This window comes from Papaver somniferum, chromosome 6 (assembly GCF_003573695.1).
Source record: "Papaver somniferum cultivar HN1 chromosome 6, ASM357369v1, whole genome shotgun sequence".
Taxonomy (NCBI): Eukaryota; Viridiplantae; Streptophyta; class Magnoliopsida; order Ranunculales; family Papaveraceae; genus Papaver; species Papaver somniferum.
This window is the reverse complement of record NC_039363.1, coordinates 113,253,014-113,263,905: the sequence shown is the minus strand read 5'-3', so window position 1 is coordinate 113,263,905 and position 10,892 is coordinate 113,253,014.

Below are 10,892 nucleotides of genomic sequence, written 5' to 3'. Positions count from 1 at the left end.
ATTAAAATAGAAAACTCACTAAAAATTATAGCAAACTCAATCAAAGATGATATCAATACTAAAAGAAACACTGAGGCTAAGATTCCACTATTTTCCAAGTTCAAAGTGATTAAACCAATACTTATATTTATGCAATTTTCTTGTTTAATTTGATTCTAAAATATTGCAACAAGTAGATTTTCAAAAGTAATAATTGTAAATACCAAGTATGAAGCATCAAAAGTCTTAAAACTAAGCATACTCCATCAAAATAGATCACAATCACTCAAATAAAAATCATATTCAATAATAGTTCAAGGCAAATAATCATATAATTATTGCAAATAAAAAGATAAAATAGAATATACCACTTTTTGTTGGAAAAATAGCTTCCTCTATCGCCTCAGCAATGGGGTTTAGCTCCTCATATTAATCATGATCTCAAAATATGTGTTTGTTGCTCAAAAGATGATTAAAAGAGTGAAAAGTAATAACACAGACTGTTTGCAACAGTGTATTGGTGTTGCAAAACAGCTGTTACAATGGAACTGTTACAGAAAAACTGTTGCTTTGTCGCTGATTTTAAGACCCTAAATAAGACTGCCCTGAACAGCTTAATGTTCTTCAGCTGTTAAACGACACTTTTCTGTTGCGACTGTACCGAGGTCAATGTTCTTCGCGTTCTTCTTCTTCAACAGCGGCAGCAGCAGAAACAGAGTTTGGTAAAGCTATGATTTCTTCTTCTTTGGCTCTCCTTAGGTTCCCAAACTCTCGACACCTCTTCTATATGACCCAAGACATCTATTTATATCAAAAGTACCGATTAAATCTCTCCCAAATCTCTTTCCTTCTCTTCACGGCCAAGTTGCGACAATTTCTTGTTTTAGGATTTCTACGCATTTCTGAGCTTTCCTTTTTATTCTAAACTCTTCCTTAGATAGATACAAATCTTAAGGAAGGTTTACAACGTTTTAATCTCTCTAAAATTCCCTAAAACAGGTCACACACGTGACTTTCCATATTTTCTTATTGTGAGAAAAATCCGTCGATTGAGCTCAATCTAATCGATTTAAACACCCATATCAGATTCCTAGACCCATAAGGAGTCTCTGCTATGAAAATCAGAGGTTTAATCGACCTCAAACTCCTCCAAATCACGATTGCCAAAACTGCTCTTTAACTACACCTTTTCCCGCCAAAATCCTCTTTTTTGAATGTTGAATATGGTTGCCCCTTATCCATAGTAGGGGTGCGATTAACAACTGTCTGGAAATGGGATGCCCCTTAGTAATTAGGTTACCCCTTATCCAAAGTGAGAGTCTGAATAGCAAATGTCCTCCGGTGCTTTCCGACAACTTTTCGAGCCAATTTTTTCAAAAATGTTTATTAGCCAAAAATACCTACAAATAAATAAAACACCATAATAAGTACAAAACTGAGCCCTAACAATATATAGAATCGAGACAAATCGGACACAAAAATGTGTCTCACACTTGGCAATCAAGTTGCATTTCTAAGAAAAAAATAATTCAGAAGCATATTGTTTTAACCAATCCAGAAGAATAATATATTATAGGACTAATTCATATTAGACTTGTTGTTTGAAATAATTCATATTTGATTCAGTACGTCGTAATTCAAGAAAATAACATCATGTTGTGCGCTTCCTCCCTTAATGTATTTATCTTTGATTTGTATGAAATTTACAGTTCGCAAAAAAAAAACAAAAACAAAAAAAAACAAAAACAAAAAAAACCAAGCTTTAATTCCTGGTTCCGTCGTTGACCGCCAATAATATCGGTTGCGGTGTTTACCCGAGATGCCAATATTCGCCAAAATTTTACTGCTATTCACCGAAATATAGAGTCTCGGTCCCTGATGATAAGGTTGATATATTTACTATACCCCCATAATAATTGTCCTTTATCACCTGGTAACCCATGATCGAGATCAGTAGGGCCGCGATGGAACGTCCTCGTAGGGTCGGGCATGTGGTCCCCTTTCTTCTTCTTTGGACCATCTTTCTTAGCGTCTTTCTTACCTTGTTCTTGCACTTGTTTTTGAACTTATTATCGAACTTCTTATCCTTATGCTCCTTCGTCATCAACTTCCTTGTCACTTTCTTCTTCATCAACTTCTTGGTCACCGCTTTATTCTTCATTACTTTCTTATTTAGTATGTGTAGCAAAATCAGATTCTTTTTGTATTTGTAGCTCCGTTAAAGGTGGTGGTTCATTGATGTGGATCCCTTTGGGTTTAGTCACCGAGCCCTTTCAGTGGGAAGCACCCAAATTTTTATCGTCCTTTCGACGAGGTTCCAAACTCTGAGGAGAAACAATGTCATGTTTCTTCTTATATTTCTTTTCGGCTTTCTTTAGTTTTCCTTTGTTTTTCCAGGAAAGTATGGGTATAACTGATAAACAACAATGGAAACCAAAGTATATTTATGAATTTCACGTATAAAATCGGTTTACACATACACACATAAAGACCGATTCCTAACATTCTAAACAAGAATCAATTTATATAAGCGCTCATGTAATCCGATTCTAACAAAAACAAAATAAAAAAATTTGGGCATTTTGCCACCAAGAAATGGTTTATACAGAAACTTAAATAAACCAATTATGGGCTAAGCATTTAAGAAATCAAAGGCTATAATCGGTTTTTGTGGACACTCATGTAATATGATTCTAACATAAAAAAAAAAAACTTACAGAAAAAAGGTTTTCTCTTCCATATAGAATCGACATATGTGGGAATAAATATGGACCGATTCTAGTTGAAATTTTTGCTAAACATGATACATATCCAGGACAATCGATCTTTTTGGGTATGAACAACAACCGTTTTTAAATGAAATTAGTTCACAAGTACATTGACGTAAACCGATTATAATAAGCCCTGAAAACTTTAATTTTAAAGTTTTCAAATATTGAGCGATTACATGTTATTAAAACCTTATTATAGGATTGTGTGGACCGAAAGTACATGATTCAGTTCATTTCCTCTGCTTGTAGTGAGATCAAAGATGGTTCGTCTTCCTTAATCGTTTTCTTCTTCTGTTTGTTTCAAATCGCTTGAACAATTTAGGGAATACTCTCACTTGGATAAGTACTTCAAGTGGGACACTTGAATCTTGTTAGGCTTGTTGGTAACAACATTATATAAAAAAAGGAAAAACGATTAATCATTAATAATCGACGACGTTTTCGTTTGAAAATTAAGAAAAAAACAGGGAGAAGAAGATGGGAAGAATCGGTTGATGAAAAAGCATAGATTAAATAGAAATTAAAAGATTAAATTTTTAGGTTTTATTCTTAAGATTTAATAGGTTAATTGGTAGTATTACTATTTGATAGAGGGGAAATTGGTAGTTTCTGGAAATTTAGACACCCCTTATCCTTCTCTATTGGGTAGTATGAAGAAATCCATAAGCCTGAAATAAAATTCATAAGCCTCAAACTAGCAAAGTTATTATTTCGTATTATTTTGATTTGATATATAATGTAATGGAAGTTTACATAAATGAAATGCGCTAGTAAATAAGCAGGAAAATCTTAAATGTGAAATATGTTTGCATTTCTTTCCGTAAGATTCACGGATATTATATGAGGTCTGGTAAAGATTCCCAATTTCTTTGCAACCCTCAATCCATGTTCCCTACTATTAGTGTGGACGAATAACCATTATCTAATTACAAAGGAAAAATAAATGGAAAACTATGATACGTTTTTTGGTAAAATCGGAGAATGGCTATCCGTCTCCTAAAAACTATCCAAGTACGTAAGATTTTCGACTTATGTTCCCTGTCTGGTGAAGTATTGAAAAAATGGAAGAAATACTTATAGTTAGATGGTTATGTAACTGCATAAAATCATTAGACTAATTTTTGAAAACGAATAACCATTACACGTTGACTAATTCTTCCTGCTGGTATTCCTAACAAGTAGATATTATCCGCAAGAAGAGAGCTAATACATCACGGTTTTTGGCTTTGGGAAGAGATATTCTTACAAGAGTTAACAAATTTTACAAGGTCGGTATAATTGTTCACTTCTCTTGACAGATAACAAAAAAAGGCATGTGCATTACCTGGAGTAACTGTCTGTATAAGCAAAGAATATTTTCTTCACGTCAAGGTGGTTGAGTCATGGTGTCGTGATACCAGCACAATATAGTAATTATAACTAATTTTAATAAAAAAAAACCCCTAAATTTAGTGTATATAATCCCTTTTCATTATGTTTATTCAAACATAAATAAACTTTCTTCATTCTCTTCTTTGTCTCGATATGTGTATCACAAATAACATAAATTATGAAATGTGGAAGAAGAGACAGCAAAGGGGAAACTCATGGTAGTTTTTATGTCATGGAAAAAGTATTGAAGTGAATGTTAAAATCCATAACGGCTTACATAGTTGTTAGCCGAGATGTCTGAAACGTTGGCTGAGAATGGGTGGTAAGAGGGAATAATGAATGATGTTCAATAGTAAACATGGGATAAGATTATCCATCGTAAGATACCTTGATAAATGTGTTTCTTAAATGACTATAATACAATGGATATTAATGCGTGTTTATCATGGAGTACATACCTTGATAAATGTGTTTCTTAAATGACTATAATACAATGGATATTAATGCGTGTTTATCATGGAGTACATGGATAGTTAATCAAGATTGCATATCTAGTATGATTGGGAGATAAGCAAATTTATTGTAGAGAATACGAACTAAATTGGTTGATATATGAGAAACCGAAGAATAAATATAAATCAGTCACATGTGCACTGCAATTACAAAAACATGTAGCAAGGTTTTTTCTCGGCAAATGATTATACTAACTCAAGCAAAAAATTAAGATTATAAACTAAACTGAGCCAAAAAGTATCGTGACTCAAAAAGAAACTTAGCTAAAATAGTATCAGAGGATAAAAATTATAACCAAAAATCAAATAAATCTAAATTAAAAAAACATCTGAATCTCAAACTTAGTAGAGAAAGAAAACTGGTAATTGAACCTTAAGACATTACCTCTACCAACTGAAGTTTTTTTTCTCGCAAGATAGACTATCAAGTAGTTAATTTCTTTGTGGTTATGCCTGAAACTGTTAGAGCATTGCTCGGTTGAACTCACCAAGCGTTGGTATGTCAAGTTTGGATGTCATATTTTAGTATCAAAACTCATTTAGAGTCGCTTGATTAAATACTATAGTCAAATTCGTGTAGGTTAGACTAGAAAGTCTAAGAATATTGAGACATACAAGTATTAATCCGATGACCTGGAGAATGTGAAGAAGTAATAAACTACAACGACGACATCATCCTTTCACTTGAGGTTAGTAATATTGACTTGAACTTGTTTCATTTCTAACGTATGTTTCAAGTCGTGATATATTGAAAACAAAACTGCGAAGGTGTAGATACTGTATATATTGTATATTATACTCTAGCGATGTGACATGATCATAATAATATGATCATATTATTAAGGAATTAGACTACGAAGTATAACAATTTTCTTTTTAACTTCGTAGATATGACATCGACATAATCTTGTATATAGCGTTAAGATTATGTGTATGGGTTATGGTGAAGATTTCATCCTAGGAAACAATTTTTTACATTTGTTTAAAGGAACTACATTCATGAACTTGTTTTATGAACCGAAAGGGAAATCAATAGGATTATTGGTCTTGCTATTCATTGCATATCTTTTGGATGACCAATATGTGTGAGTTAGTAGAATCGATTTTAACCTAGGTTATGTATCTTGGTATAACCGATCACAATGCCTAGACTTATGATTTGGTATGACCGGTCCTGGTAATTGGTGTAACCGATCATAAGTAATCACCATGTGATAGTATGATCGATCATTGTAATTGGTGTGACCGATCCTAGTAATTGGTGGGACCGATCATAAGTGTTGTTTGACCGATCCTTGTAATTGGTGTAACCGATACTAGTGACTGGTGTGACCGATCACAAACAAATACCATACTTATGTATAAACGATCCTAGTGATTGGTATAACCGATCCGAAACCATGTATGTGACTTGGAAGGATAATCACAACTAACCGTTATGATTTTGTATAACCAATCACATAGTAGTCTTGGAATACTGGCTGAAAAAGCAGGGGTCTAACAACCACACCGAATATTTTGTTCGGCAATCTGTATGGACTAACTCCAATATAATTCCAAGAGAATCAACTTGACAGTCAGACTCAATCAAGGAAATATATCCAAGAGTTATATCTCTTTCACAAATCAATCAGTAACTCAACATGATGGAATATTTGAACTGATTAATTATGAGAACAACTTGAACGGTATCAAAAACCGATGTTCAAGTGTCAATCAATTTCTATCCAACAAACAAGGTAGGATTTCTCAATTGACTGAACTACGAACAACCTGTGCTGAAAATAAATAATACAAACACCAAAAAAAAATTTAACGAAGAAACCGCAAATGCAGAAAATCCTCGGGACCTAATCCAGATTTGAACACCACGATGTATTAAGCCGCTACAGACACTAACCTACTGAAAAAGCGGGGGTCTAACAACACCACCCAATATTTCGTTTAGCAATCTGTATGGACAAACCCGAATATACTTTTAAGAGAATCAACAAGACTCAATCAATTAAAAGTATATCAATGAGTTTATATCTCTATCCTTATTTGATTTCCTCAAACAGAAACTGTGAGTACTAATCAAATACAAGGAGAACTTGGACGGTACCAAAGACCAATGTCCAAGGATCAATCAATATCAATCAACAACCAAAGTTTGGATTTCCAATTGATTAGATCTAATGCACAACCTATATTATTTCTATTATATAAACGAATATAATGCGGAAAATAAATAACACAGACACCAGAGATTTTGTTAACGAGGAAACCGCAAATGCAGAAAAATCCCGGGACCCAGTCCAGATTGAACACACATTGTATTAAGCCGCTACAGACACTAGCCTACTACAAACTAACTTCGGACTGGCCTATAGTTGAACCCCTATCAATCTCCCACTGATACAAGGTACAATTATGATCCTACGCCTCTGAACCCATCATGATGCTGCACACTTGAATCCCTTAGCTGATCTCACCCACAACTAAGAGTTGCTACGAACATAATCGCAGGCTTAACAATAAACAAATCTGTCTCCCACAGAAAAGTCTATCAAAGAGGATAAACCTGTCTCCCACAGATAAACCCTAATTCTTTTTCGTCTTTTGATTTTACAATCTAGGTGAATCAGAAACCAATTGATAATCCGATCTTATATTCCCGAAGAAAAACCTAGATTAATCAATCACCTACTCAGACAATCCTTCCTGACTACACAGGCGGTTTGTCGAGGAATCACAAACAGAGAGACGAAGATGTTTGTGATTACTTTATCTTGCCTATCGGAGAACTCTCACGATCTCAAGACAATCAAAGATTGTACTCGTATGATAGAAGATGCAAGATCAGATCACACAACTACGATAAAGTAGTATCGGTCTGACTTCACAATCCCAATGAAGTCTTTAAGTCATTAATTCGAGTTTAGAGAAGAAACTCAAGAGTTAATGGAGATCCACTCTAGCGAGAGCACTAGTAGCACACGGACATTGGAGATTAATTTTTCCCCTTGCTAGATGTCTCCTATATATAGTCTTCAAATCAGGGTTTCTCCTTAGGTACTAAGCAAACCATATCCACCGTTAGATGAAAACCTGATTTAGATTCAAGCTAATATCTCTCAACCGTTAGATCGAAATCTTTAGCTTGTCATACACAATACCATACATGTTTACTGGGTTTGTGAAAACCGTGCCTAAACGTGTACGTGTATGTTGGTTCAATACAGTAACCAAAGGTTAACCATATGAGTGTTTCATACCAACCATTTTCTCCTTCACCATAACTAGTTCATATGGCTCACACGAACTAGTTAAAGAGTCGTTCAATTGCTATGAGATCTTATATAACTACACAAGACACAATTGAAATAAAGATGATTCCATTCGATTGAATCGGTTCATGAACATTATATCCACGGTTTGCATAAAGCATTCCTTGATAATTTAATATCTATGTTCACAAATTATCTTTAGATCATAACCGCTTAAGCTCACAAACAAGTTCGCGGACTTAAGTACATCGGTTGAATTTTCCAAACTCAGCAGAAATTCTCGGTCGAGAAATTCCGCCAGTTCGCGGACTGAGTTCGTGGACTTAATCAGCAAACGAGTTATTGGAAATCCCAACAGAAATTCTCGGGATGAGAACTTCCGCCAGTTCGCGGACTTGGCAAGCCAATTCCACAATCCTACCGATTTCTCTTGATCAACAAAGTTGGACAACTTCGGTTCAACGGATCCATGGTTATGTAATCTAAACTCTTATTCCAATCATTAAAGCATTCTTAGAGGACGTTATATAGTTGTTACACTATTTCTCGTCAAAACAATTTTCAAAGTGATTGAAACATTCATGACTTCCGTCACTAGGTAAAGAAAACTATGGTCGAAGCGAAATGCTTTACCAACACACATTTCGAGATATAGATAAGAGAGATATACTCAGCTCGAAATATCTACTGTGTATGATCATAGTCTATATATATAGCATACGACTTTTGTCTCTAGAAGTAGGAGATAGAATAGATAGACTTTGGAGTGACAGATGAGTTCAAGTCTTCACATACCTTTTTGTCGAGAAGTTCCACCGGTTTCTTGAGTAGTTCTTCTTCTTGTCTGATGAATCGCCATGAAGTCCTTGATCTCAACTACACCTTCTAACCTATTCCGAGACTTAGCTATAATAGACTAGAAATCAAGACTTATAGTTTTGATCACTAACATTGACAAACATGCTTGATATAGCAACGCATGCGAGGTTGACCAAGATATTCTTTAACACCTACTACAAGTTAACTTCGGACTGGAATGTCGTTGAGACCTAACCAAGTCTCACACCGATTAAGGTACACTCGTGTTCCTTATGCCTCTGAATCCCAGAAGGACTCCACACACTTGATTCCCTTAGATGATCTCACCCACAACTAAGAGTTTCTACGACCCAAAGTCGAAAATTATAAACAAATCCGTCTCCCACATATAAGTCTATTCTGATAGATAAATTTATATCCCACAGAAGTACCTATGAAGTTTTTTTCCATTTTATGATAAATCAGGATGAACAAGAACCAATTGATAATCCAGTCTTATATTCCTGAAGGACAGCCTAGAAATATCAATCACCTCACAATAACTTAACTATATTGTAGTAGAAGAAGTTATTGTGGAATCACAAAGAATGAGACGAAGAGATTTGAGATTACTTTTTATATCTTACCTTTCGGATATAAATCTCGAGCAAATCTTAGAGAATATAGTACTCAATACGATAGAACAAGTAAGATCAGAATACACAACTGTTAGAGCGTTGCTCGGTCGAACTCGCAAGCGTTGCTATCTCAAGCTTGTTTGTCAAATTTAGTTGATCAAAACTACAATCTTGATTTCTAGTCTATCTATAGGAGTTTTAGACTAGGATAGATTGTATAGTTGAGCTTTAGACTTCACAACGCTTACAACTGAATACGACGATCTACTGAAGAACTCGGAGGAACTTCATCAACAAAAGGTACGTGGAGACTAAAACTTTTCTATCACACAGAATGTCTATTATATTCTTCTATCTCTTATTGAGACAAAAGTCCTTATACGATATAATCTTTTGTATCATACACATTTGTTATCTATTTCTCGATATACGTGTTTGTAGCTTTTTGTCTTATCTACGTTCATCATTATTCTTGACGAATTTAGTTGGAAACTAAATAATAAGTCAAAAGACGATGTCATGTCCCAGTTATGGGCTATCCATCTTAATGGGTGCCTTTATAAACTTGTCAATTATTGGTCTGTAATTGTTTCATTTTACCGTTAATTTGTCGAGTCGTGTGCTTCGTACATTGGCCAGGTGAATGCTATATCCATATAAACTCTTGTGGTTGTGATTGAATGTGGTGATCATGACTCCTAGTGGGAGGAAGGGTAGTAGGTTCTTTAAACATGGACTGAAAAGAATCCAAGAGTGGTTGAAGGTCAGGAGGGGTTATGGTTTTTTTCTCTTCACCAGTAACGGAAAGAAAATTCCATACAAGCCCATGCTTGTGCTTCTTAATATACTTGTCACACTCCTCACCTGTCATCAATGATATACCAGTAGACTCAGTAATGCCTTGTAGCACCACATTCTGCCCATTTTTGTGGAAAGATATTGTTAATTTCTTGAAGTCAAACTGCATGAAACTAATTCCTTTCATCCAATCCACTCAAATTACCACGTCATAGCCTCCAAGAGCTAGTATTCTCATGTCAAAATGAAACTTATCACTCTGCATTCCCCACTGAAAAATAAGACACTTAGCAGAACTTACTAACTTGTTTCCATCAACAACAACTTCTTGGAAGGAGGCAGTAGGTTCAATATAAAAACCACTTAATTTGGCTAATTCAGGGTCTACAAAGTTATGTGTGCTGCCACTATTTACCAGTATAGTAATGGGATGCTTATTCTGAGTCATGCCATGTATCTTGATTGTGCTTGGGGATATGTTAAGTGACAAAGCGTGAACTAAAATTTATACTTCTTCATCTTTTTAGTGATTACTACTACAATGGATATGCAGAAACAACTCTTAGAACAAGAATAAAGACGACATGATTAAGGGAAGGGGGACAAGAAGGAAGATAGGGTTTGATAGAAGAAGGAAGAGAGAAGAAGCAGACAAAAGAGAAATAAATTGATAATTCACTACAAAACAACTCATGCCTTCCAATCACAACCACAAGAGGTTATATGTATATCATTCACCTGGCCAATGTGTGAAGC